The 26,347-nt window shown below is 37.7% G+C and overlaps 1 protein-coding gene and 1 long non-coding RNA gene across 10 annotated transcripts in view; one reads left to right on the top strand and one right to left on the bottom strand.

Annotated features, from left to right (window-relative positions):
* Nucleotides 1–26,347, bottom strand: part of ATF7IP (activating transcription factor 7 interacting protein) — a 96,186-nt gene that overhangs the window by 56,378 nt on the left and 13,461 nt on the right. The window lies entirely within an intron of this gene.
* Nucleotides 18–6,480, top strand: LOC116233428 (uncharacterized). 3 transcript variants are annotated; one of them, XR_004167960.2, is made up of 3 exons: nucleotides 18–156; nucleotides 309–438; nucleotides 823–6,480. It is a non-coding gene; the product is annotated as an uncharacterized LOC116233428 (long non-coding RNA). The 3 variants fall into 3 exon arrangements; XR_016466949.1 differs by having other exon boundaries at nucleotides 309–922; nucleotides 1,143–6,480; XR_004167959.2 differs by having other exon boundaries at nucleotides 309–922; nucleotides 1,257–2,049.

Raw genomic sequence — 26,347 nt, 5'->3', positions numbered from 1 at the left:
CGTATACATGTAAACACAACGTGCAGAAAGCCTCGTTTCACAGTCATTACACTGCGATGCTACTGTCACAGGGAGACAAATGCGTAAACCTACTGTGAGCACATGAAATAAGGAGGAGACAGTCTTCAAATCTTATGCCTGAAACAGAGACATTAGGTGAGGATATCATACATTTACCCTCTTGGGTTCATGTGTCTTGTTTGTTGATTTTAAATAGAAAATGTTGGTCTAGAAGTACTGCAGTCATTATCTTTTTAAATTAAAACAAAATATTACAGTTTGCATATTTTCTTCTTCTTCTTCTTGAGGGCTTGAGCACCTACCCAATCAGGACAGGCCGAAAGAGCTGGGGCTTTTCAGTCTGGAGAAGAGAAAGTTCTAGGGGACCTTACAGCGGACTTCCAGTACCTGAAGGGGGCCTACAGGAAAGCTGAGGAGGTACGTTTTAGACAGGCATATAGTGACAGGACGAGGGGAAATGACTTTAAACTGAGAGTACATTTAAACTAGATATTAAGAAAAAATTCCTAATTGTGAGGGTGGGAGACACTGGAACAGGTTGCGCAGAGAGGTTATGAATGCCCCTTTCCTGGAAGTGTTCAAGGCCAGGCGGGATGGGCTTTCAACAACCTCATCTGGTGGGAGGTGTCCCTGCCTGTACCAGGGGGGTTGGTCTTAAAGGTCTCTTCTAACCCAAACCATTCTATGATTCTTCATTTTTTTAAAGCAAGCATTAACAGAAACTCATTCTTACTCATTGTGGTTTATATGCCATGTCACTTTGGTGACGTAAATGAAATTGAGTCATTTACTCCACTGCAGTGGATGTACCTGAATCTTCATCAAATGTGGACTCATACCTCTGAAGTTAGACCTTTGTGGACTCCTGTGCTATCCCTTGGCGTGCCACACATCATGACAGGTATATCACAAAAGTTTATGCTCTCAAACTAAGGACAGTACTGGACTTGGAAAGGTGAGAAGGCTGAACTGAGAAATGAAACTATAAATAGGAATCATCTTGTTAAGAAAAATGAAATACAACATGGGGTTAGTAAAACTCACAAAAAATGCTACCTAAATAAACATCCTACAAGTAACTTAAATGTTGATCAATCTGTAAAACATTGTTTTCTACTCAGGTAACAGGTATAAGCTACACAACTCCAGTTTTCAGCACAACTGAGCTGGAAGCATAAACTCAGGAGAACTTCCTGAAGTTTCTGAACTGTCCTATCAACCACATCTGCCTGCAGGTTTCTACTTCATGGAACTGGTTGCTGGCAGGTCAAATGCAACACCTTTAAAGGATTAGAACGCACCCAGTGCAAACACAGCTGCCTCATCGTGGTCTTCTGCAGCCTGAAAGGCACCATCTGACCATATCTGGTACATAAAACCATCTGTATTTTTTACAAGGTTGTAGTAAATAAAGGGACATGGAAGAAAGGTAGCCAGTGCAAACAGTCACATTGACCACTGACAACAGCTGACAGCTTTGGAATGATTCAATGAAATGGAATCACAAAATTAATGAGAAGTCACAAGAAGAAATGAAATAGAATAAATCTTTAAGTTACCAGAAGAAAGAAAAGAGGGAAAAATTAATCACTTTTCATGTAAAAGCAACAAGTTACAAGATCTTTACTATCCTTATCATCTGTTAGAATTATCTGTCACAAGCATCCTGCTTTCAGGAAAGGTCGCTCACTCAGTAGATGTTAGCTGGCCTCTGCTAATAATCTTTACTGGCAGTTGTGACCACAAGACAGTTATTCATTGATCAACAGAAGCTAAACTTTTTCCACAAGCTGAGGAAAGACAGGAACTGAAAAATTAGGCTGTCAGCCTAATAATCTATTCACTACTAGATTCAAGAAGAAAAAAACAAACGTGTTTTCAGTGCTGGTAACCCAGTGCATTAATATGCTAAGAACACCATGTAATGCAGGTAATGGAAGTTTTTTGTAATAAGCAATCACAAAAGTTTCTATGACAATTTCTTGTTATAATAAAGAATGCAATAAAATAAGATTTTATAGTATAAGTATACAGTAATGGATTAAATTCTCTTGTGTCAATGGGCACACAATTATTTTTCTGTATTTGCTGCTAGTCAGAGATTTGTCACATGTCTGAAACTTTAAGAGTTTGGAAGAAGAATTACCCAAGATATTACACAAAGTGCACTTCAAATGTTTTATAATCAAATATATAAGCAATCATAAAATTGATGATTCTTCAACTTAACTCAGAACAAGCTCTGCAGACAAAGATTGTCTGACTTAAATTAATTCTTTGCTAAATTGAACAAGGGACAGGAAGCAGAAAGTAGACAAACACAATGTGTTTGTTTCTTTATGTAATTCAACTAATGGAAACAAGAGGTTAAGCACAATACAACTACTTTCAAAAGGATTTTTAATAGTAAAAAGTATCCTGAAACAGTAGTGATTCTAGCTGCATCCTTCGTTTCTAGAGTTTTCAACCATACCTCTTCTCACCACACTTGCTACACAGTCAGTCTTGCAATCTCATTATATACAATTTATTAGAGTTCTTTTGAGACCAAAAAGTATCTTGCCTTTCATTCTTAATATATAAAATAATCTGATCTCCTAGTACTATCTCCTTGAGACAACCGAAACTCAATGTTAGTACATATAAATTTTGAAATAAGGTTGGTCCTAAGCGGCACAATTGTATGCATCTGCATTGGCAACATTTTACGATTTCTGAGGTGCTGACTTGCATGTAATGCTAATATACTCCTGTCAATTCATTGATATACTCTGAGAAACAAAAACACCTGATCAAAAGCAGAGGAGGATGAGATGATTTTCATGGAAAGTTATCACTTGCAGTTGGATGAAAATAATTTCTGATTTGGTTCTTTAAAATATACATGTATTTATTCTTCCTATCCATGTTATTGACTGAACCTTAATAACAAAATTACATCCACCCCACATAAACTGTGTTGATATTACATTACACAATATTCTATTGTGTATGAAGGATGAAATGAAGCAAGAATATGATGCAAGCACTTGAGATCATGAGGTTGCATATGAACTCAGATTAGGGATTTCAGGCACATTAAAACCTTTTTGATGCTATTTTAACCGAGTGAGTACAAAGCAACCCAGCAAGTAAAAGAAGTCTTAGCCCAGATCAATTGTCTGATGCTATAACCATGAGGCTACTCTTAATTCTTAAGCCAGAACAAGACAGTGAGCAGAAGTGGGAACAGAGAACTGATTTAAGCTGACCTTGTCACATACAAGCTTTTGAACACGGTTTATATTATCTGTACAATAGCACCAAGCTAGGTCAGGAAGCCTAAATCCAGATATACATTTGGGAGGATCAGTACTTCACTGGCTTCTTGCACTGGCTAACAAAACAATCACAGGAACACCACAGCTGCCAAACTGGAAACATGCAGCAGAACAGCCTTGGGTGTAAATGTATGAGTCAAGGATTACTGTGACGGACAGGGAAAACTTCTTGAGTTTGAAAAAGCACTACAGCTGTCCCATCAAGTCAGCTTCATCTGATTATTTGTGCTTTCTAGGGCCACTGCATGGAGGTTGTTCCCACAAAGAAATATATTTGATATCTTCACATAGATGTTGTCTTATTTATTTTAAAATGTTTGCATCTCTGATGTAAAAGCATTGTGTGCAATATTAATTACATATACAATACATAGTTATTTTTTGAAAGCTTCAAAGATGAAGCAGTGTAAATACACAGATCAAAGATGTAACTTCTGGTTTGGATTGTACCAAATTTTACAGCAATAGGTGGGCCCTGAAACACAGAACAGCTTTTACATATATTATTAAAAAAGAAGAGAATATCCGCCTCTGCTCTATTCACAAAACCGAGCTCCTAATGTGAAATTATACTTAAGTATTTCCAGATTTACATATTCAGTTACAAACATCAAATGCTTATTATATTCCATATTATGAATTCAGTACTGTGATTATTATTACATAAAATTTGGAAACCTGTACTATCCTATCCCTTTAAAAATATTTCAGTGAACATCCTGCACTATGCATACACACTTTATTCTCTATTTAAAAAAGCAATGATTTTTGGTAGCTCATATAAATACATGCACAACACTAAGCTCTGTGCCAACTGAACTACTAGTAGTCAAGTACATTTTTACTAAACAAATTACTCTGGTGCTTTAAATTGGGTGATAAGCTTAATCTCATAACATTATTTTTCAGTGGAAATTCTTTACTCACTGATCTGCTTGGATGATTCATTAAGATTTAATGAATTGGTATATATTTTAAACATACAAGGAAAAAAGAATTGAGGAGGAGTATACTTATAGCCATGGCTGGTTTGAATGGTTTTACTTACGTTACTCCAGACAAACTAAGCGTCATCAACACAAACTTGAGTACTGCATCAATAAAAAAAGTCAGACTGCTGAGAAACATCTATGTCCGGTGTGTCAGAGGATCCATAAGAGAATGTAACTATGAAGCTTGTGGTAGCTGAAAACTAATTACATCTGAAATAAGTATCATTTGGAAGATTAATATTATCTGCATTTGATAATCATGAAAATGCTAATTTTTGACAAGGATCAACAGAGTTAGTTTATTCCAAAACTTGAAAGTAGGAGTATAAATTCAGAGAATAAAATTACTTCTAGCATTTATAATTTCTGAAATAATTGGGGAAAAAAAAAACAGAAAAAAACAACCTGGGTCAAGGGATCCCCCGTTACCAATACAGAGGATGAAATGACTGAAGGCAGCCCTGCCAAAAAAAAACCCGGAGGTACTGGTGGATGGAAAGCTGGACATGAGCCAGCCATGTATGCCCAGAAAGTCAACCGTATCCTGGGCTGCATCAAAACATGTGTGACCGGCAGGTCAATGGAGGTGATCCTGCCCCTGATCTCTGCACTAGTGAGGTCTCACCAGAAGTACTGAGTCCAGATGTGGAGTCCGCAGTACAGAATAGACATGGACCTGTTGAAGCACATCCAGAGAAAAATGAAACACCTCTCCTATGAGGACAGGGTAAGAGAGCTGGGTTCTTCAGTCTGGAGAAGAGAAGGCTGTGATGTGACCTGATAAGCGGCCTTTCAGTATCTAAAGGGAAGCTACAGGGACAGACTCTTGAGCAGGGTCTGTGGTGATAGAACAAGGGGAAATGGCTTCAAGTTCAGGGCGGATAGATTAAGGTTAAATATGAGGAAAAAATCTTTTACAGTGAGGCTGGTGAAGCACTGGAACAGGTTACCTAGTGTTGTGGTTGATGCTGCATCCCCAGAGACTTTCAAAGTGAGGCTGGTTAAGGCCCTGGGCAACCTGTCTTGTCCCTGTTCATTGCAGGGGAGTTGGACTAGATGGCCTTCAGAAGTTCCTTCCAACTCTAAGGATTCTATGATTCTTGAACAAGCTAACCTAAGTGCACCAGCAAGGACTGCATTTGGCTACACTCCTGTGCCATTTGTTGATTTGTAAACATTTGTGAGATTGTAGCTACATACAATAGAAGATTAGTGATGAACAAAATCTCTCCAGAACATTTTAATGTCTGCTGGAGTTTTAACTTCTGCAGAAGGTGTGTCCCTACAGCTACAGCCTTTTTTTTGAGCCTAGATCCTAGACTACTCTACAATGATGAAAGATTCCTAATTATTCTACATGGCAATCGGTAATATTAACATGTCAAATCTGTTTATATTTGCAACTCTTTCAGAAGGATCAAGCTAACTTCCAATTGAAAGGAAAACTGACACCCCACCAAACTACACTAAATGCATAAAATTCAAAAAGGTAATAATGTGGTCATCACTACATTTCTAGACAAGTTTCTCATAGAGTAAAACCTGTCATAGAAAGTACCTGAAGAAATGATGTCCATTTTTTCCCATTATACATCTAGGTAACTAAATAGCCTTTTATCCTTCAAACAAAATTTGTATTTAGCAGAATGGAAAGAAATCTGTGCAAGTGTGACAACACTCAGATTTAATTTTCACTACTTGCAGCATCTTCTCTGGGACAAGTCAGTGCTAAGTAGTTAAAAAGAGGATCAGTATGAAGATGACTGTGATGACTCTGAAAGATGTAACGCAATCATGGACACTTCCATTCTTTGGTACCAGCCACAATACTAAATAGATAAATAGATAAATAAATGGCAAAATGAAAGCACTTTACTTCTGTTGATAGCACTGCAGGCTAGTTTTAAAAGGTCTCTATGAGTAAGAAAAAAAACAAGATGACGACAGAAAAAACATGCATACACACAAAATCAGCAAGCTTTTTCTATACATTTTCATATGAAAAAAAGTAACAATAACAAAGAGAATATAAGAGATTCTTCCAGATTTGTGTAAGCTTGTATTAAGTAAGGAAGCCATAGTTGCAGAACTGAGAAGATACTTATCAAGCTAAATGATTTTCTATCAATAAGCTAAGCTATGTAAAACAAACAAAAGATAGTCCTCTATTATAAACTTATATATACGTATGTACCTATCACATAAAGTAACATCATATATCATTATATTTTCTTATATATTTTGTTTATATATGCTTAGAGAACATATGATCAACTGGCTTATTATTATTTCTGATTCTAATAATTAAATTAAGAACTATGGAAAATAAAATTTTCATACATATTTTCTAATGTAATTCTTGTCTAAGTAGAAAAATACTTACGCACAATACAAGATCAGAGTGAGATAAAGCTTATCTTTAGTCATCTTCCTTCTGAAAAAGAAAGTCTGCTTCTTTGGTATCTCTATTCAGATACGCTAAAAAAATTGATATGCTTGAAGTTGAGATTTCTGCTTCTGAGACATAACATGTAATTTATATGATACAAGACAGAGACTTGTATCAAATCTGATATATGAATTCCAGATATTTATCTTGCACTTCTTTAACTGATAAAATTAAAGGTTCAATTTATATCATCATCCTCAATTCATTTTCTGACTGTTGACCATTCTGACACAGTGAGATAAACAATTCATTCAGTGAATGCTGTGGATAAAATAAAAAAATAAGGAAGTATATACTTAAAGAGACACTGCAAGGAATGCTAAATTTAACAGGACCTTAAATTCTTCAAGTTGTCTGACATACTTCAGATGCAAATAAAAACAGTCATTTTAAAACACAAGGGTGAAACATAAGTAATGAAAAGACAGGGTCTACCTTACAATTTGTTTTTAATTAGGAATCTAGACAAAGTGGGTAACAACTAAATTTACCAGGCAAGGTAGCAAGAACAGAGAGAAGAGACTTTGAGAGTAAAAACACAAATTCAAACCACAGGATTGTGACCTTATTATCTGTCTAGATTTACTCTGCTCTTGGGAGACATACACTCCATGTATGAAATTGAGAAGATTCTACAAATGCTATACATAAGCCTATAAGCAGTTTCAATCTTGCTAAAAAAGGACTGACTTAATCAACCTTCAGCGACTTCACCAGGACTGACTTAATCAACCTTCAGCGACTTCACCAATACACAGTCATCAAACAGGTGATTCCACAGTGGCTGGAAAATAAACTGCAAAAATCCATGCAGAGAATTTATACTGGCAAATAAGATTGCTGTGAGGTAACTGTTATTGTGATTGACTGCCTACACAGATTGCCATCTAACATACAGGGGCTCACTAAAAAAACTGCTTTGCAGTACAACAGCCTGTACCCCACGTGGTACCTGGCATACATTGAATACAGTTATAGTCTTCAAAAAAAGGCAGTGAGGCTTTTAGTACTCCAGCAGAATTAGCACCACCGCTGCTCTGCGGCACAATCTTAAGTAGCATAGACAATACATTTACACAAAGACCCACTCTGATAAACTTCCTCCTAACATTCTTAAGTAGCATGTGAGCATTAAGAAGCATTCCAGATTGCCTTATAATATGGGTGCTATTACATGACCTATATGCTGTATCACATCTCTTTGGGTTGATTAAGTATTAAGGAAGGGAGAGAGGAAGGTATGAATTTGTAATAATTAGGGGTAGACTTCTGGAATGAGAACAATGAATAGTTATACTTTTATGAATACTAAGTAAGTGAAATCAGACATGCACTACAGGTAGTAGCTCTTCAAATCATTGCTAGAAATTCATCAGGGACAAAAAGCAACATGTAACACATTTTAAGTGGAAAATGATGAACCTGACTAATGTTGCACAGACGTCTCAAGGATGCAGAGTAATAAAATTTTTACTTAAAAGCAACGCAGCTGTTGCAATGGTCTCGTCTTGTGAAATGAGACAATTGGAGAGTTTTAAATCCCTATCAGAAATAAAAGCTCTGGAAGATTTCAGAGCAGTATCAAATTGACAAAGGAAAAACTGCAGTGAAATATAATTGTTTTTTGTTTTTTGTTTTAATTCTTGCATAAGTCCATCTAGTTGAGGGCTTTCTGATTTACAGTAGAACTTTCTGAGAGATACTGCCAGACTGTATCAAAGATGGAGAAATTAGGAGCAAACTGAGTTTGTCTATGCAGAAACTGCATCAACTACTCTATTATAACTTTTCTTTTGTCTTATTTTCTCTGTCACAAGAGATATATGTGAACCGGAGCCTTTAAGGAAAGATGTTTTAAAAATATTGCTAGATACCACCTGCTAAGAAAATACCAATCTGAAGACACTGACTTGCTTCAGAATCCAGACATAACAGCTCTCTGGAAGAACAAAGACTCGCTTCTTCCATTTCTTTGAATCTATAAGACTCTGGTGTTATGTTGTCAGTACCTGATCACTCACGTGAAGGTAGAATTACATGGCAGATCAATTTGATTGCTTTACTTCCCAGGACATTTTTAAGCATTTTCAAGGAAAAAAAAATTCCATGACTTTAAAAAATGATGGAAGTAGGAAGTATCCTTCCCAAACACCTTGATAATTGATAGATATTACATGCATCATTTTTTCACTCTTGGCCAGAGACGGTCTGACATTATGCTCACCCTTTACATATTCTAATAGTGTCCCTGGTCTACCTACAGTCTACTCTAGAAATTTATGCATGTAGGTACTTCTGCAAAGTAATCCTAAAGTCCTGTAATCTCCTCCAGCTGTACTGAATTAGTCCAAGAAATTAGAAGTATACTTCTGGTAGTATCACAATTAAAAAGCTCTTCAAGCTAGTCATTTTTCTTGTAAATTCTTACTGGCATGGATTCCCTTGAAGACTGGATTTCTGTCACTAGTAAGACATAAAGGACATTCAAATCCTTCAAAGAAAGCTGGTCACTTACAAGAATGATGCCACTTGGATTATTCATAAAGACTAGCGATTGCAGAGTTAACACACATTTTCTGCTGAGGGCTTTCAATTTTTGTGTTGTGGGAAGATCAAATACTAACATACACAAGTGTAGTAAAACAGTTCAAGAAACCTGAATTACGTTCTGTTAATTACAGACTTATAGCTGAAATTACAAAGGAATATGAATTTATATGTATTGAACAAGTATACACACATTAAATATACATAATGTGTGTGCACATGTATTCTAAATGCATATTTTCTGCTAGATCAAGAACAAAACTCACCTTTGTGTTTCTGCAGTACACTAGAGATATATCTTTGAGAAAGTTATATGCAGTGTGTACTACTGACACAGTCTTACTGAACACATTTTGGTGTAGGTATTCTCAGAAAGAATTTTAAAATAAAATGGAAGAACACAAAGGTGTACTTCCTGACAAATAAAGACACCTTCACCTTTTAGATGAAGGTACTTTAAACCTCAAATGAGATCAAGGTCAAGAAAGAATTCTGGAAGTGTAAGTTGTCTGTTGAATTCAGAGGCTCTCCACTAAGGATCCCAGTGACACAATTATGCGAGCTGTATAATAAATACTCTGGAAGGCACCACTCACGGTAAATTTAAAACAATAGTTTTTGGAGTTGGTTTTTTCTTTTTTCCCCTCCTATGGAATATTCTTTTCAAAAATGGCTATGAATCCCAGTTTGCAGTCATTCACAACCATCAACCATGCACAATATCTGGCAGTATCTTGTGAACAGGAGGAAGTAGAAAGTGTCACTTTATCGATGCAGCAACAGTTGCTATTGCAGTCCACAAACAAAACATACTCTAAAGCTTGAGCACTTCTGTGGTAAGTGAAATGGTGAACCTATCAAGCATGAAGGCTTGATACAGTTGTCAAGTATTCCATGCTACTTCTCCTGTACTATTTCCATAAAAAATATTCTGGATCTTCACATTTTGGAAACTTGTCTTAAAAGGCAAAAGTAGGAGTCCGTGCTCCCCTATATGAGGGAAATAATACTCATGAGAATAAAGAAATAAACATTTATCAGCTACCCTTGTTTGCTCCTGACAAGCTGAAAAAAGTAGGAGAGATATCAAAGAATATTGGCCTGCAGGGAAATGACTACATACCCTGCAGGGCTGATTGGTAAGATCACAGACACTTGCCTAGTGTACTAGAGAAATATATCTAGAGATATGATCCTCCAAGAATGTGTACCCTTCCTGCTTAGAAAGAATGGGTCTATGGCTATCTTCAGTGCCACTGTTGCATACATCAGGAAAAAGGAGGGAAGTGAACAGAAGGAAAACACATTCGTTCCAGTTACTGGGTCATTATTATGCATGCTACTGCAGATCTTTAAAAATAAAGACAACATTATAAATTCACAAGGTTCTGATAGCTTGCATAAAACATCAAGCAGGAATTCACAGTATCATGCAATACCAAAGGAGCTGCATGTTTAGGTTGACCAATACATAATTCAGCAATGATTCTGTCAGAATGGTCCCTAAGCTGTTTTGAATTTGGACCTAGAAAAACAATGACTCAAGCTATAGTGATACCGCTGACCCTTTCAGTAGTGATTAATATTTGGTCTCTAAATGATTTCTCCAAATTTCTGTCTGAAGAACTCAAAGTAGTTCTACAAAAAAAAGATCTTTAATGTTACCCTAGTGGGAAGGAGAAAGGCAGTTGATGGAACAACAAACTGGGAGCACCATCATCACAAGTACATGAACAATACAGCTGTATTAGATAGCTTGGCCTTCTAAACTCCACAGAAAATTATATGGAAAAAAAATGCATCTTGCAAGGTAGGATGATTTCCTCAAAGGATCAGTCTTACCGTTCTGAGAGGACAGATGTTCCTATAAATTTTTTTCTCTCCTCTGGAAGAATACAAATTTCTACAGTTTTCTGTGAGCAGTTAAGATTCAGAATGTGTCAATACAGTGCTAAAATCCTACCCTCTATTTATGAGAAAATGGATAAAAAAACACTACTTTCAAGCTGTGACATTTTGATTAAAAAAAAAAAAATTAGACACATAGAAAAGTAAGCTATCCAAAAGGATGACATGACAAGAAAGTATCAAACTGAAATGCTACCAGCTTTCTAAAATACTCATCGTATTTTTCCTCAAATAGCAAGAATTTGCATGCATTGTAATGACAATAAACTGGTGTTGCATCAACTATAAATAATATGAGGATTTCCTGGCTCTGAGATCAGATTAACATTTAAGATTTTTATTGTCTTCTAGCAGAGGATGGATTACTAGTGTGTACTAGTATTTGTCCAATAAATGAAATAACTACACTAGTATAAGTAGCTACAATACAGTAAATTCACAGGTAACAACTGGAGGAGAAAAGAATACAAAAAAATTATTTTTCTTATTCTATTTATGTGGTAGTTTGGCAATAAGCTCTATTAATTTATCAGCATATCAGCCTTACAGAGAGATAAAGAATATAATTTTAGGTCAACAGTGTAACACCAGCAGTCTTTTAGTAATGCCTGAAGGAAGCTTTCAGCCTAACTATGAAGTTCTTGTGAACTTCAGGTGAACTATATGACTAAAGAAGGATTCTACCTAAAATTTGGTAGGTTGTTTTTTTCTTTTCTTTTCAAGGGATTTCCATATTACAAGCTTTTTGTTTGTTTGGGGTTTTTTTTTTTTTGGATACTGAATAGCAATGGGGATAAAAAAGATACAGCAGTCAGGGGAGTGGTGTTGTTCTTTTCTCTTTTCTCTCTAGAACTACATCAAAAATCGCAGATGTAGATATTCTATACTGTCCATCAGAAAGCATATTCTCTCCAAACTATTAATCAAGAGAAAAAGATTCTGCTTTGCACATTTTAGCAAAATTCTCACATAAGAATGACAGAAAGCTGCTTTCTCTGCTGTTCTTCCTTCTTTGAATTTCAGCCAGAACCCTGATGGATTTTTTCATTCTTCATCACAGAGTAGGTCATGAAACGGGCAATCCAGTTGTGTACCCTTTTTGCTAAAGATGTACTTTTTTTTAATTCACCCAAGATAAAAAATTTAATCTTTCCTGGTACTCCTTAATATGTAGAGCAACATTTGGGGTAGAAATCCCTGTATGGCAAGACTCTGGGCTTATTCTCTGAAGTAGTTGTTTGCTTGTTTTCAACTTGAGTGTTTTATTCATATTTGAAATACTGACTTCACAGGAGGTTTTCTGGACACTTCTGCTTTATTTGCTGGAGGTCCTCCGTCACATTAAGAGCATATTCAACCAGATTCTAAACCATGAAATCCAAAACCCACTACCAGATTTCTTTCTCCAGTAAATACTGCTGATATTGCTGGCATGACATAGCTATAGTTCCCTTTGAAAGTACACAAAGCTGACGAACCCTTATTATCCTGTTACTCTCAGCATTGTGGTGGCAATGCCTCACTGCCACGGTGGCTTCAGGAGAGCTGAGAAATTGTTTCAGTTGCTTCAAATTCTTCTATTTCAACTCCTGCTCACGCAAAGAAAAATTGCTTCTTTTAAGTAGAAAAGGTTTTTCCAACAGAGGGATCTCCCAGCATTTTTGGCTATCTTCCTTAAAAAGGCAGAAAATCTTGCTCCAGTTTGAACTCTTTAAGATGACTTGATACTTCTCTGGTGGAAAAAGAGACCATACATATGTTCAAATTTAAGAAAAAATAAAGTTTAGTTTGTCTCTTCTTCTGTGGCTGTGTTCTGTGTTGTATTTGAGTACGCTGAGGAAACAAAAAGGAAGAAACCTAAGGCAGGAAAGCATTTTAACAGACGTTCAACTTGGAAAAAAAATACAAGGGTGTTTAGATAGACTAAAAAAACATCACGATAAAGAACCACCTCACAGTATGACATGACTTCCATGCATTTACTCATCTTTCTCATTCTTATATTTTGTGGAGACATAGCTTTCAACAAGTCAACGTAAGAAAAAAATGGTTTGCAAATCAATAAGAAACATTCTTAGAATCCAAACCCCATCAAACCAAAAGCAAGACTTCAAGCAAAAAGGATCTAATGTCCTTAAAAATATTTTTCATTTTCACAGAATCATTTGAGTCGGAAGGGACCTTTATAAGTCACCTAGTCCAGCTCCCCTACAACAAACAGGGAGACCTACGACTAAATCACATTGCTCAGAGTCCCTCCAGCCCTGATTGTGAATGTCTTCATGGATGAGGATTCCATCTCCTCTCTGGACCACCTGTTCCAGTGTTTCAACACCCTTACTGTAAAAAAACAAAACCCCAAAACTTCATATCCAACCTAAATCTCCCCTCTTTTAGTTGGAAACAATTTTCTCTGTCTTGTCACAACAGACTGCTAAAGTGTCTGTCCCCTTCCTTCTTACAGTCCCCCTTTAGATCCTGAAAAGCCGCTACCATTTCTCGCCAAAGCCTTCCCTTCTTCACACTGAACACCACCAGCTCTCTTAGCCTGTCCTCTTAGGGAGATGGCCCATCCCTCAGATCACTTCTGTGGCTCTCCTCTGGACATGCTCCAAGAGGTCCTTGTTTCTCCTCTACTGAGGACTCCACATCTGGACACAGTACTTCAGTGAGGTCTCACCAGTGCAGAGCAGGGGAGCAGGATCACTTCCCTCTCCCTGTTCACCACTCTCCTTTTGATGCAACCCAAGATACAGCCAGCTTTCTGAGATGTGAGGACACACTACTGGTTCATTTTCAGCTTCCCATCCACTAGTACCCCCAAGTCTTTTTCGACAGGGCTGCGCTCTATTCTTACATGCCCAAGCCTGTACTGATAATGGGGTTTGCCATGACCCAGGTGCAGACCTTCTACTTGTCTTTGCCGAACCTCATGAGGTTCACCCGGGCCCAATGTTCAAGCATGCCTAGGTCTCTCTACTGATATTCTGTCCCTCACGTGTGTTGACTGCACCAGACAGCTTGGTGCCATCTGCAAACTTGCTGAAGGTGCACTTGATCCCAATGTCAACATCACTGATGAAGATATTAAATGGTATTGGTCCCAGTATAGAACATTGAGCCACTGACCACCACTTTCTGGCTATGTTCTCATAGCCAGTTCTTCATCCATCGAACAGTCCACTTGTCAAATCTGTATCCTTCCAATTTGGAGAACAGAACATTACAGGGGGACCACATCAAAGGCCTTACTGAAGACCAGATGACATCAGTGGTTCTTCCCTTGTCCATTTATGCGGTTACACCATCATGAAGTCCACTAGGTTGGTCAGGCAGGACTTGCCCTTGGTGAAGAACTTGTGGTTATCCCATATCACCTCCCTTTCTTTCATATGTCTTAACGTGTCTTAGCATTCAGGAGGATCTCCATGGTCCAAGCTCCATGATCTTCTCCAGAAGGTGATGCTGACATGTCTGTAGTTCTCCAGGTCATCCTTTCTACCTTTCTTAAAAATGACATTACCTTTTTTCCAGTCACCAGGGACTCCACCTGACTGCCATGATTTTTCAAGTATCAGTGAGAGTGGCTTGGTGACTACATCAGCTAGGTCCCTCAGGAATCTGGAATGCATCTCATTGGGACCCATAGACTTACAGATGTCCGAGTTCCTCACGTGGTTGCGATTCTGATATTCGTTTACAGTGGGAGCATCCTCCCAATTTCCACCTTCTGAACCACCTGCTCAAGGGCTGTATGAAGAGTGGTCACTAGTGAAGACAGAAGCAAACAAGTTAAATACCTCAGTCTTCTCCCTGTCCACTGTATTTGCCTGCCTGTATTGCTCACTAGGAAGAGCACGCCCTTCTGGACTTTCCTTTTCTTGTTGATGTATCTGTTCTTTGCAGACCTTACCAAGCCCAGTTCCAGTAGGGTCTTGGCTTCCTGATCCATCCCCACACAGTTTTCATATTTCCTTATTCTTTTAAAATATTATCTTTCCTCTAAACCATTAAAGTTGCTGTACATAACTACAGGATTCAAGTGACACTGAAAGTAAAGGATCCTTGTACCGTTTTTTTCCAGTTACAAATCCTAGACCCGTGTTCCTCAGCCCCTCATTTCTACACTCTGCCATTTCTGTTAGTAGAAATCCATAAAACACAGCAGTATGTACTCCCTTCCCCTTGCGTTTTTTCCCCCATCCCTTTCTTGTCAGCTCACCCTTCAGACCAGTTTTCTGATCCAGCCTCTTGGTGCATCAACATAATGAACATAATAGCAAAGACTAAGAAAAAGTAGCTAGAACCATCAAGTTAAAAGGACTGCTTTAGCAATGCTGATATAAAATACTGGAAGTACACCTTTGAAAGTAATATGGAAATAGTCTATTACTCAAAGAACAAGGGCTACTCAGAAAGTAATGCCTCCCATTTTACTATATTGGCCCACAATACCAGAGGTGGATGGTGGTGGTATGGCAGTAGAGGTTAAACCTTCTTGCCAATATTACATTACACATTGTTTTCATGTGACAGATGGCAGCAGAGAGAGGGGCAATCTAACAGAATGGCATCTGACATGGGAGTGCGTATGAAGCAAAAGTGTGGACTGAATTCCTCCATACAGAAAAAAATGGCACCCACTGGCATTTGTTATCACTTGCTGAACATGGAGACCAAACAGTGGACAACCAAACAGCATGGTGAGTTGGTGGGTGGTATGTTTCATGTTTCAGCTGCGGCAACAGCAATAAAAAAGACAAGCTACATTCCAGACGGCCATGCACCGATCTCATGCCACAAAAGGAGGAGTGTCTCAATCAGCTCATCTGCACAAATCAGTGGATTGCAACCAGGGAATGGTGTACGGAGATAAACGTTGGCTTCAGTGTGCTGGAAACAGCAGTAGTAAAGTTTGTGCCAGGTAGGTCCCACAGATCCTCACACAGGAACACTGTATGCAAGCTTGCCAGAACCAAAACAAGGCTGAAGGTGACAGTTTCCTAGATTGCGTCGTTACCAGTGGCCAGACATTGTGTCACTGCCATGAGCAGAGTCAAAATAGCCCATAAAGTGGCAACATATGAATTCCCTGTTAAAGAAAGAGTTCAAGATGCAGCCTCTAGAGAGTAAAGTGATATGTACTGTCTTCTGGGATCTGGAAAGAGGTGATCCTTTTGGATTTCTTGGAACAAACAATTCCTCAACTCTGACTACTGCAGTGCAACTCTGACTACGCTAAAGGCTTGAACTCACAGACTGAGGCCAGAGATGTCAGACTTTCTCTTGCAACACAATAATGCCAGGTCTCACATCAGTTTGAAGACTGTGGAGAACATAGGCAGTCTTGGCTGGACTGTCCCATTATCTACATATCAGAATTATCTTGAGATAAGGAAACACCTTCATAAAATTGCTATACAAATGCATGGCCGACTCTGATTTTAGCCAAGTAAGGTGCCACTGATAATTACTGAATAGAATAACACAGGCCAAAGTGATTTCCCTCTCATGTAGTAAGCACACCAGTTTCTTTGCATCTGAAGTAGCATCTTGTAATCCTTTCCACAACATTTGCTAGGGAGCGATGCATGTTCTTAGTCTGACCATCCTGGAAGACATCATAAGATGTAACTGAGGAAATACTGTGGTAGGTGGACAGTAGGACTGAATGTCTTGGAGTTCTTTTACAGACTTGGTCATTCTATGATTCTGTCTTAAAACAGATAGATCTCAAGAAGCTATATTGGTGTGATCCATTTCTCTGCCTCAAAGTCACATGGGTAAGTGGATAGTCAGGATGCTGCAGAAGCACTACAGGAAGTAAGGATTTCTCATGCCAAGAACAGAATTGTAAAACTAAGAAATAGTTGGCACTAAGTAGCGTTATCTTTCTCTGGCTTGCTTCCCTTCTAATCTTTAATTTTGAAATAAAGAATCAAAACTGGACTTGGCAGAGAGGCAACCTCACCAAAAATTAAGTCAAAATGCAGAATTTGTGGCTCATCATGTACTATAAATCATCGTATGCTTTTTAAACTTCTCTCTTGAAGACTTCTTCAAATTGAGACAGGGCTTCAAACTCACAAAAACTCTGCAAAGTACATAATATTTCTGGTTATTTCTTGGGCTGAATTCTTCATCTTGGGACTATTCTAACACTGTGGAGAGCAAATTTTACAAAATATGGGCTTTCCCTATAATTTAAGAATCTCATGCACAAACTGAAGTCATTCTGGAGTGTGATAGTTGCCATCAATAAATTCTTTGCTTCTAAGAAAAGAAAATTCCACAAGCTAAAAGCTCCAAATGTCACTGCATAAACATTTTTTCTCCCACTAGGATATTTAAAAACAATATGAAAAAATAAAACAAACATAACCAAAACCCTCCAATAATCAAACTCAAAGATCAATTTCAGCGCTTCACTGTATCCCCCAGCACTGCTGGGGATACTAATCCTATTTCTCCTACATACTATTTTCTAGAAAATTCTAGAATTTCTAGAAAATCACCACCAGAAATTCTAGACAGTACTTCTAATCCATTTGGTATATCAACTCAGCTATATTTATAGGAACACAGAACAGAAGTAGCGGTGCATCTTCGTGGAGAAGAATCTTAGTCTAAGTAAAGTACGATGCCATGTTTCACTTGAAGAGTTCTGAAATGCTCAGAACTTCCATATTTTAAGGACAACAGGATGCAAGAATAGATGCTATAATCATCTACGGTAAATACAGAAGTTCAAGAAGGACCTTATGATCACACAAAATAAAACTCAGTAGCCTAAGCATAGGTAATTATAGCCATTTTGGGGGCTCTAGATTTTGAATGAGGCTGGCAGATGCTACGTAAGATCAAGAGGAGACCAGTGCTCTTCTGGAACCACAGTTTAGATCTAGGAGTCACATCCTGAAGTATCTAAAATGGTTCTGGAAGACTATGTCTGGTAAGTCAGTCATGTTCTTAGAAACTAAAGCAATGTATTATGCTCAGACAGTCATTGCTGCTCAAGCTTAAAAAACATAAGGCAACTACCTAATTTCTTTTAATTTGCCAACAAACCATTCAACTACTGTAGAGAAAAGTCTCAAAGACTAATAAAAACCACCAGTATTTTGCAGTATACTATTAATATTTCCAACACCCCCCCCAAAACAACATTTTCTTCATACATTTTTTGCAGCAAAAACAAGGGCAGATCAAAATTATTACCTTGTATTTCACCAAAAGGGCACAGATTAGGTGGGTTGTACCAGCTCAGTAACAGCTGCAAATTAGTATTTCATACTGTACGTAAGGAAAGCTTTCATTAACCCCTTAAAAGGACAGAGAGGGATGGCAAATCAACACTATTTTCCAGTTTTGACTCAAATACAAAGTCCAGGTGTGGGAATGGAATGTTGTTTCTGCATTTGATATTAAAACGTAGCAATTGGTTAGAAGAAGTAGAACATAACGCATTCGTATTTTGTAACTTATCCTTAGAAATAGTTGATCTAAGAAGTAAAATACTATATATGTTAGCGGCATGTTTTAGAAACATTATTACTGAATTATGTGATTAATTCTTTCTTGCAAAACTGTAATAGTTGTTAAATGTTCCAAACATATAGTGTGCTAAGGATTAGAAAACATATTGTAGAGCTGTTCTGTTAGGATAAGAAACTCTCAGCAAAAGAAAGACAGATTTAGCAAACATCAAAGAAGTTAGGGCCTCTACACAAGGCTGAACTGTCTCAGTCCGTGAGAAGGTTGGGGTGTGAAGGCAGGCACCAGGATACTCCCCTGCCTCTCTCCCAAGTTTATCTTTGTAGAAAGAAGGACAAGCAGATATCTGCAAAATAATGATCAGATGTGGAATAAGTTAATTAACTACAGATTTACGCTTATGCAGCAAAAATTTATGTTTGTCCAGTGTTTCCATGTTTAGTGAAGCGTCGAGAAGATTGTGAACCTGAAGTACTCAGCCAATGGGGAACCAGGGGAGTAAGAGATAAGCGTCGGGGAATAGGGAATAAAAGATGTAACTCTGTTTTTCTGTGTGCTCTTCTGCTTGCAGGAGGCCCGCCATTGCAATTGCGAATAAAATCTGCTTTATCAGAGATACCGTCCTAGAAAATTATTTGGATATTTCCTACACATGTTCATCTTCTTGGAAGCTTCAGCGAGGGTCTCAAGTGGAAAGCCCAGATTACGCAGACAATGAACTTCACCACTATGTTTGTTCTGTTTAATTTCCACAACAATAGCTCACAGAAGCTTAGAAAATGACTTTGTATTAAGATTCTGAATGTGTTAATATTCTCTACTTTTCCAAAAAAGGATTAGAGGATTTTCATAGAATTTCTAAGGAAAATAAACAAAATAGAAATCACTTCACCTATTGACTGACGTTGTGAAATGACTTGTCTGGAATACTGTACTTCCAACTCCAGTTACCTAACATTTTTTCTTTCTGCCTGACGACTGTTCACCCAAACAAGTGATTTTATGAACACTTATAATAATATAATATAATAATGATTCATGAAATAAAACATCTGCTTCATGGGTAGGAGAAGACAAGCTTCTTTTCACCACTTATACACAGCATTATCATTATTTGTCATAACAATCTATTCATAAATGCAGAAGGATATCAGAAATCCACCTGTAAGTTAACATTGGCTTGAAAATGTTCTATAAATAAAGAAAATATTTTTAGGTCTTAAATTGTATTGTCAAAAAAAAAAAAAAAAAAAAAAAAACAACCAAGAAGCCATTCTATAAGCTAACTAAAGGATTAGAAAGTATCTTTCTTTCTATCTTGGCTTGGTGCCAACAGGAACCTTCTCACTAAAAATTGGCACCTAGGTAAAGGTTTTAGTTAAATCTCTTGATAAGATTATACTGAGAACATGACATATTTCTGTATAAGCATTTGACTAGTCTCATGGCATAGCATAACGTGTAAGAGGTCTGGGAAGCATTTGTTACCTTCTTGCATACAAGTCATCTGTTCATCATATGGATATCTTGTAATTTTAGAGTAATATTCTTTTGTAGTGTTTTTGGGCAGACCTAGACCATTTATGCTACATTTTCAAAGTACCAGGTCCACAGCTTCACACAGTAGCATTATGTGTTCAAGTTCATAGTACTCACTCAGGCTCAGAATAATGAGAACACAATGCTTATGCAAATATCTTGCCTGGAACAGCATTCTTTACCGTCATGAAACATGTAGGGGACACCCAAATGGTTTCCTCTCAAAAAAATCAAACCATTCTAAGCTGACTTTATAATTTAGAACTGACTGAAGTTAGAAGTTTAAGCACAAGTACTAGTATATATATTTATTTTTAAATAGTAAATGAAGTCTGAAAATTTCCATCATTTTCTCAAGATGCACAGTTCTCCAAAAGAAGGCTGCTGCTAACAGTATTCTCAAGGGATGCAGGGGCTACAGTACTATTACAGATGGCCTTTAGTGGGTAAAAATAAAATGCTACCAACAATTTTCAAACTACTACATACGTTGCACTAGAACAGAATAATTAACTATCACAGCTATTTTGTAAGAAAAGTTTGTTTTCTGCTTTATCTTAAGTGGAGTACTGATCACCAAGGTGTTTCCATCTTCCTCTAAGGAAAGTCAGCAGTAAATAGGGATTAACATGTCAGGAATGCATAGTGTTCATTCGCAGACTTAAGATTTAAATAAATAAAAACATCCTTGTCATAAAGATTAAAAACCACTCAGTGTTCTGTATACATGCAAATGACACTATCTGCTAGGAGAGAAATACTTTTAGATCTTGCCTGCTCAAATATTAGTCAGTCTTTTACCAGTTTGGTAGATCTTCAAGTGCTTTCATTATTCCACAGGCTGTTCCAACACCCTTGCTAAATGAGTGGTAATTTTGTGTTGGATAAAATCATTTTTCTGGCAGAAACAAAGTCTTTCCCTAGAGAAAGTTCATCTCTTAATAAATGAGAAATAGTTATGGCATGTCCAAACCAACTGAGAGCCTGTATCATCTAGATTAAGTGGTACTACAGTTAAGTTAAAACCGGAGAGTTTCTATGATAGCTGGATTTTCTGTGACAAATGAACAGACTGAAGTGGTTTCACAGTGTCTCCCTCATTTCTGAGTTGACTGATTGTCTCCTAGACTGGAGAATTTTTAATTTTTAATCTTTTACCAGATTTGCCTTAGACTGTCAGCAAGACTTCTTAGTATACATATGTAGCCCTTGTGGTGGCACATACCGTACATGACTTCTGCTGCCCAATAAAAGAAAGTAGTTGCAATACTAGAGCTTTTTTTACTTTGCAGTTAGCTTGGGAAGTACCACATTAGCATGACAAGGTTTGGTTAAATAAGTAGCCAGGTCTCAGTCAGGAAGGTAAAACGTTGTAATGGTTCCAACTGGAGAACTTTATTCATACAATAATGAAATAAATTTAGACTATTTGAAAGATGTCACGCCAGCGTCATCCCACATAACCTAGATACAGAGTTGCCAGAGCAATCAAGTCATACACTAGCTGCTTCAAGGCAGTATGTCATCTAAGTATCATAAATTAGCAATCATGTTCTGCCTTCAAATCAAAACTGGAATGTCCTTCTGGAGGAAGGAAACCCCTAACACAACAGATTGAAAACGTGGAGGAACACCAAGATGGATAAGGGCTGGAGAACATGGCAAATAAGGTTTAACTAGTGAGCTGAATTGTGTAGCATGAAGAATAGCCTGCTAGAAGAGAACTAATTGCTCTCCTCAACAGACAAATCCGCATTACACAGAAGACAAAATCCAGATTCTCCAGAAATTCACAGCACACTGACACAGCCTGCAACAGTGGAAATCCCAGACAGACACAGAGAATGATTATTTGTGATGAGGGTGGTCAAACACTGAAACAGTTTGTCCAGAGAGGCTGTAGAATCTTCACCCTCACAGATTTTCAGACCTCATCTTGACAAACCCTGAAGTAACCTCACCTAATTTTAAGATTACCATCCCTTGAAGATGTCAGATTAGAGATTCATTCCAACTTAAATTTTTCTAGAGCTGCTTTGAAAATAACATCTCCTATTTTATTATCTTGGCCCAGGATGCCAGAGGCAAGTACTGGTGGTATGGCAGGAGAGGTTTTACCTTTCCAACAGTATTGCATTCAGTTTTGTTGCCATGTGACAGATGACAGCACAGAGGTGGTGTAACAAAATGGTGTCTGATGTGGAAGCGTGTCTGAAGCAAAGGTGTGTCACTGACCTCCTCCATGCAAAAAAAATGGCACCCATGGAGACTGACCAATACTTGTTTAACATTTAGGGAGACCAAACAGTGTGTGTGAGCACAGCAGTGCAGTCCATAGTGCTTTTCAGCAATGTCAACAGTAACATGAAAGACAAACAACATTTCAGATGACGCGAAGCTGTCACACCTGGAAAATGAAGAGTATCTCAATCCATTTATCCTTACAAATTTGTAAATTATGACTAAAAACAGTGTACTAACAGCTTATTGGCTTCAGTGCACTGGAAAGACTGCAACAGCTTTATGTTCTGATGGCAGCAGTGTTAGAATACTGCAAAGCTGTGTCTCACAAACACTCACAGGAACAGAAGGAATACTGTATGCAAGTTTGTCAGAACCAATATGAGGCTGAAGGTGACAGTTCACTTGATTGACATAATTACTGGTGACTAGATGTGGTGTCACATCACAAGCCAGAGTTAAAACAAGAGTCCACGGAATGGTAACATCGAAGAACAAACTCAAGATGCAACCCTCAGCAGGTAAAGTGATGTGCACTGTCTTTTGGGATAGGAAAGGAATAATCCTTCTGGATTTCCTGGAATGAAGACAAATCAGTAGTTCCAACCTCTAAGCTGAAGGCTCTAATTCTCAGCCTGAGCCCGGAGAAGACAGCCATCTTTCTCTTGCAACATGGTAACATCAGGCCCCATATCAAGTTTAAGACAGTGGAACACACTGCCAATCTTGGCTGGACTGTGCTACCACAGCCACCCTACAGTCCAGATTTGGAGTGCTCTGACTTCCATTTGTTCAGGTCGATAAACAGTGGACTGTGTGGGGAACATTTTCCTAGCAACGGCACTGTTATAGCAACTGTGAATCAGCAGGGTCACCTCTACTACTGCGAATTTTTACAAGCATGGCATTGCAGATTCTTGTTAATCGCTGACAAAAATGCATAGCTAATGGTGATTACATTGAAAAATACTGGTTTGTAGCTGAGAATGTGCTCTATCAAATAGTGTTACTGTGCTGTTTTCATGGAAATAAACAGACATTACTTTCGGAGCAACCAAAATATTTTATGTTCCTTAAGCAGCGTAATTTTCACATCTTTTCCCAGTATATATATTTTTAAGATTACTAAAACCCTACGGTCAAGACCATAACCTGTATACTGATGTGGACTTCATATCATCAGTATATCCAAGGCAGCTTAAGAGAATAAAATATATTAGTTTCTTGCTCTATATTCCTCAAAATTTCAGCCCCTCTACATTAGCTTCACACTTGGGATTTTGGCTCTCCCTTTTTTTTTTTTTTTTTTTTTTGTGGGTGAAGGGGGGTTGGGGGACGAGGAGAGGGTGAAGGAGCTGTCTCTATGACCCCTACTTAATCCCAGAAAACAGTTTATTGTTAAGCACATACATACATTTACAAACAACTAATATAGAATGATTTGGGATTCTGCTATACAACAGACTGTTTGAACGGGCCTCACTGGTGATTCTTTTCACCATCTACAAATTAACAGAACGTCACAGTACCAGTCACAGAATCATAGAATGGTTTGGATTGGAAGGGACCTTTAAGATCCTCTAGTTCCAACCCCTCTGCTATAGGCAAGGACACCTCCCTCTAGACCAGGTTGCTCAAAGCTTCACCCAGCCTGGCCTTGAGTGCTTCCAGGGAGGGGGCATCCACAACTTCCCTGGGAAACCTGTTCCAGTGTTTCTCCACTGCCACAGTAAACAATTTCTTCCTAATGCCTAGTTTAAATCTACCCTTTTCCAGTTTAAAACCATCTCCCCTTGTCCTGTGGCTGCATGCCCTTATAAAAAGTCCCTCCCCTGCTTTCTTGTAAGAATCCTCACTTGGATCGTGCTTCCTTCAGTAACAATGCTGTCATTCTCCCAGTCCCACAAACTTTTAGAAAGGCATTCAATTTACCTGATTTGTGCTTTTTTTTTTTGTTTTGCTGATGAAGTTTCTATACAATGCATAACTGCATTACACATAGTGAGCATTAATGCCAAGCAACTGTGCTCTAAAACAAAATTTCATTTTTGTTTTTTTTCTTTTCTGTTTTTTTTTTTTTTTGTTATTTTTTTCTTAGATAAAATTTTATATCTATTAAAGCACTTTGGCCACAGTTCTTTTAATATTCTTTCACATTTACTGAATCCATCACTTCCTCTCTACTCCCCACCCAAATTGATATTAGCCTGAATAGTTACTTAAACTGTCTTTCCTTTGGCCTTATTAATCACAGTTATTTTCTTTCAAACAATCAGTTTCCTACAGTTTTTTCATGTCCTACTCAATGCCGTTTTTCTCTACTATTCTCACACTTATGCTTTACAAAGGGGGGGGGGAGGGCGAATTGTCCTTTCACACTGCAATGAAATCCAGACAGATTTTAACAGAATTTGCCCTTCATAGACAACCTCAATAATGGCTAACTATAATTTGGGAACTTCAGAAAATCCACCACTTCTTTTTTTCTCTCTCACTAAAAAAGTAAGCATTAAAGGTTTAAAATGAAATCAGATACAAGGGAAAAAAATCATTTGGCACAAGTTGTTGACATGCAGTGTTTGTTTTATGTTGTCATATGAACACAAATATATAGCTTTTTCTATTATCGTTCAATTCTTCTCAATATCAGCCAGCTGTAGCTCTTTTCTAGCACGCACAACTCTCTTGGCCTTAATTCACAACTTCAGAGCAATTCTAGCAGTTTTGGTCTCTATCAGTACCTCATTTCAAGTTCAAATAGTCTGCCCACCTACTTTGCCCCTCTACTTTTCACTCCCTTTAAGTCATCATATTTTTCCATCTGGACCATACAACTGTCTACTGTCACTTCCATATCCTTACCTTAAGCTGCCTTCTACCTTTAAGTAATCAACTCTTTCATATTTTCTTTGGCCTTTTCATGCATGTCCAATATGTATCTTCTTCACCTCAGAGACTTTCCAAATTGAGTTAGTTTCTTCTACCTTCTCCCCTTTCCTGTCTCCCATCCTATCAATTTTTTAATGGTAAAATGGCAACAATGCAAATGCATTTAAGCAGAACTAGCACATCTGTTCAATGCAGTATTTTCATGCATTGCGTGCCTAACTATAGCACAGTACTTTAAGAAATTAAGAGTACTGTCATTTAGTTAAAATTTGCTGCTTTAACTCAAGGTTATTTTCTTTTTTGGCACCAACTAATGGGTCAGATCAGATAAATATCACACTTTTACCCATTTGCTATTTACAAATACATCTTTCTAAAATTTACATAACATTCATGAGCCTGCATTTATTCTGAAAGATAAATGTAAGTTCAGCATCTTGCGCTTTGATAAGCTTTACCGCCTCACAGGGATAATTAAACCACAATGAGTGGTTTAAGACCATTTAAGACCATGAAGCCAAATATCCCTCTCTCCACCCCCCCCCCCAAAAAAAACAAAGACACCCACATCACTGATAAATTTATAGAATCGCTGAAGTTGGAAAAGACGACTAAGATCTGTTCCTTCAATTCAACCTTCTTAATTCTGCACCCTGTGCAGGGATAGGCTCCCAGTAGGGCTATGGCTCTGTTTGCATCAACTGATGTCACTACGGAGACAGAACACTAGTGAGACAGTTGGGGTTGGAACCAAGCAAAAAACAGCAATATCAACAACAAAAAAGTACTTCCTAGAAAATTTATTATTTTTTAAAACTCCTCGGTTTAACTTATGCAAACATTTTACAATAATTCCTAGTTAGCATTCTCTCTAATGACAGTGACCCAAAATTAACCACAGCAAGCACAACTGACTTCCAGGCTTCACAGAAAAATTCCTGATTTAA

The sequence above is a fragment of the Phasianus colchicus genome, chromosome 1 (genome assembly GCF_987193195.1).
Source record: "Phasianus colchicus chromosome 1, bPhaCol1.hap1.1, whole genome shotgun sequence".
Taxonomy (NCBI): Eukaryota; Metazoa; Chordata; class Aves; order Galliformes; family Phasianidae; genus Phasianus; species Phasianus colchicus.
This window is presented reverse-complemented; position numbering and strand designations above follow the sequence as displayed.